The following is a 6687-nucleotide window of genomic DNA, read 5'->3' on the forward strand; positions in this document are numbered from 1 at the left end:
ATGAAACAGTTTCATTAAAATTTCATTAAGTAGTATATGAAACAATTTCATAACCACATATGAAACAACTTCATCAAAAAAAAGTACTATATGAAACAATTTCATAACCACATATGAAACAACTTCATCAAAAAAAAGTATTATATGAAACAATTTCACAAGATTAACAATTTCATTAAAAATTTTCATAAGATTAACAACAGATGAAAGTAGTTTTTACGGTTTTTACAAATTAGAGTGGTTTTCATTTGATCGCTCCTCTCTCTCTCTCTCTCTCTTTCTCTCTCTCTCTCTCTCTCTATATATATATATATATATATATGAAGACGATATCATTACACCTTGGAGTAGATCAAACGTCTAGTTATATCCTTGATCCTTCCCCTCGAGACCTTATTACGTCTAGTTTGGTTTAATTTGAGAACTTGTTTAATTTGACGACATCCACTATCTTGCACACGTTTGTTTGATTAAAAAAAACTAGAATGCACTCGTGCAGGGGCATCATTGTAAATATCAACCGAATAAAAATTACATATCTCCAAGTCTCATTATCTTCTTGCCATTTCCTGTCTACCAATTAAAATAAAACATATTATTACATAAAAAAACTTGATAGGTTGGTAATTAGATTCAACCTAACCCGAAAACTGGGTTGATGGATCCAAGTATTCAACTCAAACTAAACCGAAATTCAATCGGGTTTTAAAGTTTTCAAGCCGACATGGTTGGATCGAAAGGATTAGGATCAACTCAATCCAATAAAGGTAATGAAATTTAAATAAATTAATAATATATTTTTTTTACATCTTTAACTAATAAGCATCATCATATTGGTCCTCCTTTCAACAACCGCTAGCTAGTTCGTCACATAGGTGCCGTTTACCTAAATGTTTACCCGGTAAGCACTTTGCAATAGAAATCAACATTATAATTTATTTTGATGCGTAAGATTTTACTACATCAAAGCATATCGAATGCAATAATTTATTGGGTAAGCTCTTATCTAGGTAAGAGTCGTCATCCTTACTTACCGGGTAAGACTCTCCATCCTTCTCATCGCTCTTACTCGGTAAGATTTTTGGGTTTTGGGTCTTCTCGTGTTCATCCGATGAGAAAATTTATGTGCTAAGCATTTACCAAGTAAGTATTTAATAAACGACCCTTTAGTTTTTAAAGTGTTTTCACCTTTTTTTTCTTTCATAAACTAATAACATATAATTTAGGGTTAAATGTATGAAATAACAACCTACTTTCATAAATTTTTTTATTATAACATTCTACTTTTGTTTTTTTTATTACAGCAATGTACTTTCAAATTATTTTTTATTAAGGCATCGTACTTTAAAAAATCTACTTATTATAGCAATGGTTAATCTGTTACCTTTTAAACAGGTTAACCCCTTGACTTTTTTTGCTTGTGCGGCTTTAATGAGGTGATGTGGATGACACATCATTTTGATGACTTAACTAAAACAAAAATAAAAATATGTTTCAAATTATTATTAATGATTTTCATTTTTCATTACTATGTTTTAAGAAAACATTTAATTTTTTTTGACTTTTTTTATTAACTTGCACGCAAATTAAATATTGTACAGTAAAATATTCCTTAAATAAATATGATACATTATTTTCGAGATATATTTTGTTTGTAAAAAAGGTAACACTTCTTATTTTATGTTGTTTAAAAAAATACATATCTTTTAAAGTTCTCTCTAAAATATTAACGAAATAAATTATGATCTATAATTTTTTAATATTATTATATTAATAAATAATTCAAAAAATCTAATTAATTTAATATATTTATATGTCAAGTAAATTTTTTTGAACAAATATAATATATTCTTTAAAAGATAATATTTTTTTTGGTAAAAAAAAGAACAATTTTTATTCTCTTTTTTCAAAAAACACATTTTTTTCCAAAAATATCAGCGAGATAAGTTGTCTTCTGTTAGTTTTATTAATATTGGTATATTAATGAATAATTTAGATTTTTTTAAATTCATTTAATAGATTTATTAAATAACATGTAAAATATCTAAATATTAAAAACTAAAAGTATATGTTTAAATAAAAACTAGTAAATGGTATAATAAAATAATTTTGAAAGTACAAATTGTAATAAGAAAGTCGCATCACTATAGTACATGTGGACAACCTACGTGGACAATGAGGTGGAATGAAAACCTGGTATAATGGGTAAATTTAAATCAAAATGTCACTCAATGCTATAATGGGTAAACTTTTCAAAGTACAATGTCCTAATAAAAAATAGTTTGAAAGTATATTGTTGTAATAAAAAAAAACTGAAAGTACAATGTTATAATAATAAAAAATTATGAAAGTAGATTGCTATTTTGTGAATTTTGCCCTATAATTTATGTATTAATTATCATGATTGAAAATTTTCTAAATTAACATAATTAGATTGGGTTGTTTAAATATCCCGTTAAACTCAACTCATATGCATTCAATTCGTAGGTAGGATCCTATCACTTCTTATCTTCAAAGATAGTTAATGGTGGATTAAAAAAAGATTTATACTTTTTTTTTATCAAAATTCAGGTAACGAGGTATTTCGGCTTAGGTGCCGTTTACTGAGTAAGTGCTTACCAAGTCACTTTACTTTACCGGATGAATATGGTAAAGACTAATAATCATATCCGGTAAGAGCGAAGGCAAGAATCGAGAGTCTTACCGGGTAAGTGAGGACGAGGACTCTTACCATGGTTAGCGCTTACCAGGATAAATTGTTGCATACGATGCGTTTTAGTGAATAAAATCTTACCCGATAAATAAGCGATAGTGTTGAATTTTACTGATAATACTTACCGGGTAAGTGTTTAGATAAACGGCCTCTTAGTATATATTTTTTGTTTAATTATACTTTTTTATTTGTGTATGTTTAGAGTATGATATTCATACAAGCAACCATTTAATGTGATGAAAATGGAAACAAAAATGAGATAAAATTTGCATCAAAATCTTTGAAAGGTTATTTTTAAGAGTGATTATATTTAGATACCTTTTTATTTGCCATTTCATATATCTATCTGATATTTAGGTTAAGTTTGACAAATTAGTTGATATGCTTAGCTAATGACTGATAAGCTAGTTGGTAGCTGATGAATATATTATAATTGACAAAAACTAGCTTATAAGCGTGTAAAATGATCAAAAAAGACAATTTGAAAAAATAGTTGATTACAAATATTTTATAATATAATTCAAAAAAAGTTCTAACAATATTTAAAACAAATGTATAATAATTATATGTTAATTGAGAGAATTTAAAATTGATTATTATATATATACTATATGTGATAACGGGGTATTCGGTTGTAAAGTCAGGGGTGGTTTTTGATAATTGATGGTAAGTTAAAGGGGTTATTGTGGTTAATATGCTTAAATGTTTTAAAATTATGCCACCACCTCTTATTTGTTTGTGGGTGGATATATGAGATGTTAACATTATCCCATTGATTTTGGTGGAGAAAAAGATAAGGGAGCTTTTCTGTGAATGTGTTCTTTTGTATGTGAAACAAACATAACTAAAAAAGGAAGAATTAGAAGATGATCTCTGTGATTCTTACCTGAATCTTTGTTGCTGTTATCTGTATCTCTGTGAATTAAGGTGAATTTTATTTTGAAAACATTATTTATTATGTTTTTGAGTAAAGAAAGCATAAGGTTTCATACGTGGATACATGATGTGTATATGCTATTGTTAGCATAAATTTTGGGTTTTGACACAATGTTATCATCTGATTGTAATAAGAGTGGTATATCAGAAGATGAGTATTTTTGGTAATAAGGGTGACATAATCAGAAGTTGGATATATCTTTGTAGTAAGGGTGGCATAATCAGGAGCTAGGTATATTGTGATAAGGGTGGCATAATCAAATTCTCGAAATGATGATCTTTTGATCATGAGATTCTGTTATTGCATCTATATGATGTGATAAGTGTGATTGTTATCGTATAGGGTGGTGCGATGAGATTGGGTTGTGATTAAAAGTGTTACATTTATCGTATCAATAAGATGCGACGAATTGAGTTTATCACACTAGTATGGTGCGAGGAGTTACTGTTATCGCATCTGTTGGATGTGACAAAGGTTGGTATTGCATTTTGTAGTGCGATAAGTATGGTTTATCGCATGAGTATAATGCGACAAGTTACTGTTATCTCATTCTATTGATATGATGAAGTGAACACTTGTTATAAGACCATAGGGGCTCTGGTTGGCCTTGCTTCTGGTTGGTAAGACCAGAGGGCCTTTGGTTGGCCTTTCTTCTGGTTGGTAAGATCAGAGGGGCTTTGGTCCTTAAGGACCATAAGGGCTCTGGTTGGTATTGCCTCTGGGCTTTGATGCGACAAGTTGTATAAATTTCTATATGATGCAATAAGTTTTACCCATGAGGTATTTTTCAAGATATTAAGTATTTGAATGCAATAAATGAGATTTGTTGTATCAAAATGATGTATATTTGTTATTATTACAAATTTGAGTTTATAAACATGATCTGGTGATTTTCACCCTATAATTGCGTCAAAGGGATTTCTCACTAGAATTTAAGGTCTAACCCTCATTTTGTGTTTCAAAAATGTGCATTATAGGTCGGGCACAAACAGAGAATAAGAGGAAAGGGAAAATGTGAAAAGTCTTATATGCTTATATATGGGATGTGAAGAATAACATGTATATCTGTTATTTCTGAATACTTGTTATGTATACAAGTTTTATATAAGGATTTTGTAAAAAAAATTGGTAGCTACTTTTGTAATGTAGCTTTTGTATATTTAGGATCGAATGTGTGAATTTGTATTTCTTGATATATGAAATACATGGTTATATGCAAATATGATCTTGGGGTGTTACAAGTCTGGTATCAGAGTCTGAATTTAAGAGATTTATGTGTTCAACATGATGCCTAGACTTAAACTGTAATATTTTCATATTAAGGGTCCCTGACATATGTATAACCATTGGAATAAATATGATGTGTTAAGAGAACGATATGTAAGGTAAATTCAAATTACAACTCGCCAATGTCATTATGAATTTACAGGTACATATTTGTACTTGGACACTATATTATATTTGGGAAATTTATGTGAATATTGAATTTTGAAATTTACAGATGACTAGTCATTAACGAAGGTCTGAAAGGATCACTCTTATTAGCCTAGATGTAAGGGAAAGCTCACCAGAAAATATTTCTACAAATCTACCAGTGGGCAGAGGCAGAGGGTGAGGTCGGGGTAGAGGCTCTGGAAGGGGGCCGTGGGAGAGGAAGGAATAATCAGTCTAAAGTTCATCCAGACCAGGGTGAGTCAATTCAGGAAAATGTAAATCAAGAACCAGTACAACATCCTGAGTATGTTACTCGGGACATGTTAGCGGAGGAAATAAGCAAGTTGAGAAATACTTTGACTTTTATTCTGGAAGTACCGACCAGGGTGGAAACAGAGAGAGTTTAAATTAATCCACATGTCCAATCTATAAACACTAGGGGGCGACATCAAAATGTTTTTAACCTGTAAACCTCCAATATTTTCTGGAGAAAGAGACCCGATGAAAGCAATGTGTTGGTTAAGGGAGATATAATCTATATTCAATACCAGTAAGTGTTCTTATGAAGATAGAGTCTGTTGTATCAATACTAAAATCAAATGATTTGTACTTGTGGGATGTTGAATCACTCAACAAGACCTAATGTTTTGCAAATGATGTCCTGGATGGAATTTGTTGACCGATTCAGGGAGCAGTTCTGTCCGAAAGCGATTGTTAGACAACTAGAGAAGAATTCTTAAAGTTAGAACAAGGTAACCAAACGGTAAGGGAGTATACTGAAAAATTTATCGAACACTCCCTATTTGCAAAACACTATATTTCATTTGAATCTCGTAAGGTCAAGAGATTCATCTGGGGGTTAAAGCCTTCGATGCAAGAGTTCATGATTGTTATGAATCCCTCTACATTTCCACTGGCAGTAGATGCTGCAGAGACACCGGAAAGGAACAAGAACATGTAGGGGAAGAGAAGGTGGTTGAGAAGAGAAAATAGGAAGAGTCTTCAACTGAATATAGAAAACCAAAATTTGTAAAGACATATAATCATCTTGCCCAACAATTTAACGAAAGACCATGCCAAAGATGTCACTCTGCCCATCAAGGTGATTGTAATATGAATCAAAGAGTTTATTTTCGATGTGGAAAGTTGGGGCATATATCTTGAGATTATCGGATTCCCCAACGCTAATACCAGTGTGATTCTTCTGACCATATAAAGTAAAATTGTCCTTAGTTAAAGACTCCAAGATTGACTATGGGTGGAAATACTCCGAGTACGCGTGGAAGAGTCAATATCCAAAGAGGTGATTCGAAAAGGGAGAGGGATCGATCTTTCAAGATGACCAATTCGTCTGTTTCCAATACCAATGAAAGAGTTTGATATTGTGGTGGGCATGGATTGGTTAGCAGAGAATCGGGATTTACCGAAGAAAGGGCCTATTGTGATTTATGGTGATCGGCGAGATCATCATAACAGCCTGATATCTGTCATGAAAGACATAAAATGTATTCAAAAAGGGTGTCAAGGTTTTCTAGTGCATGTGATTGATTCAAATAAAGAGAAGGGTAAACAAGAGTTTTTTCCTTGTTGTCTGCGAATATCC

This window comes from Cynara cardunculus, assembly GCF_001531365.2.
Source record: "Cynara cardunculus var. scolymus isolate 2C chromosome LG 3, CcrdV1, whole genome shotgun sequence".
In the NCBI taxonomy this organism is placed as follows: Eukaryota; Viridiplantae; Streptophyta; class Magnoliopsida; order Asterales; family Asteraceae; genus Cynara; species Cynara cardunculus.